General features: G+C 36.7%; 1 pseudogene; it reads left to right on the top strand.

Moving 5' to 3' along the window:
• Positions 1-503: 503 nt before the first annotated feature.
• On the top strand, positions 504-571 carry LOC134377395 (U4 spliceosomal RNA; annotated as a pseudogene).
• Positions 572-1,249: the final 678 nt, after the last annotated feature.

Raw genomic sequence — 1,249 nt, forward strand, 5'->3', positions numbered from 1 at the left:
TGGCTTAAACCAGTTTGAGTTGGGGTTCTGTCACTTGCCACCAAGATAGTTCTGATTAGGGAAGATCCCAGGTTCAATTTCGGGCGTAGTAAGTCTGGGATGCCTCATACCAGAGATATCAAGTAGGCTGTTGCAAATGTCGATCTGAGGTAGAGGTTTAAGCTGGTAAAGCTCCTTTGTATAGATGGCAATTGAATTCCCCATGCCAAGAACAGGGCCTGGCAAAAGGTAGATCTTCAATGAATATTTGATGAATATATGAATGAATGGAAAATGAATGAATGAATATAGAAGTCTGATTATTCCTTAGTAGCCTTTTAAAACCAGAAGTGCTGACCAGACCAGGTAAATGGGATAAATAGAATAAATACAGATTAGAAAACGTTAGTGAACTGAAAGACCAAATTGAGTTAACTTTGCCAGAAAGAAGAATCAAAGAACAAAAAATTAGAAAATAGAAAAGATGTAAGATGCAGAGGATACGAGTAGAAATAAAAATATCCAGCTTTGTGCAGTGGCAGTATCATAATCAATGAGGTTTTTCTGAGGCACGATTATTGCTAATAGAAGTAAGAATATCCAGATAATAAGATTTCGGAAAGAGAAACATAAAAATGGAGAGGAAAAAATATTTGAAGGAATAATGAAGATAAAATTTTTTATAATTCAAGAAAAGATCAAAAGGACTCCTGTTTCCAGGCTGGCCCATGGCTCACTCGGGAGAGTGTGGTGCTGATAACACCAAGGCCACAGGTTCGGATCCTATATAGGGATGGCTGGTTGGCTCACTGGCTGAGCGTGGTGCTGACAACACCAAGCCAAGGGTTGAGATCCCCTTACCGGTCATCTTTAAAAAAAAAAAAAAAAAAAAAAAAACTTTCAGTAAAATGGAATAGAGGGGAACTTCCTCAATGTGATAAAGAATACAAAAAACCTACAGCTAACATTATACTTAAGTGGGAAACTAGAAGCTTTCTCATTAAGATTAGGAACAAGGCAAAGATGTTCTCTCTTACCGTTCCTTTTCAACATCATACTGGATGTCCTGACTAATGCAATAAGACAAGAAAAGGAAATATAAAGTATCCTGACTGGGAAGGAAAAAATAAAACTGCCTTTGTTTGCAGATTACGTGATTATCCATGTAGAAAATATGAAGGAATTGACAAAAACAAAAAAAACAGAAAAACTCCTGGAACTAATAAGCAATTATAGCCAGGTTGCAGGATACGAGTTCAATACACAAAAA

The sequence above is a fragment of the Cynocephalus volans genome, chromosome 4 (genome assembly GCF_027409185.1).
Source record: "Cynocephalus volans isolate mCynVol1 chromosome 4, mCynVol1.pri, whole genome shotgun sequence".
Classification (NCBI taxonomy): domain Eukaryota; kingdom Metazoa; phylum Chordata; class Mammalia; order Dermoptera; family Cynocephalidae; genus Cynocephalus; species Cynocephalus volans.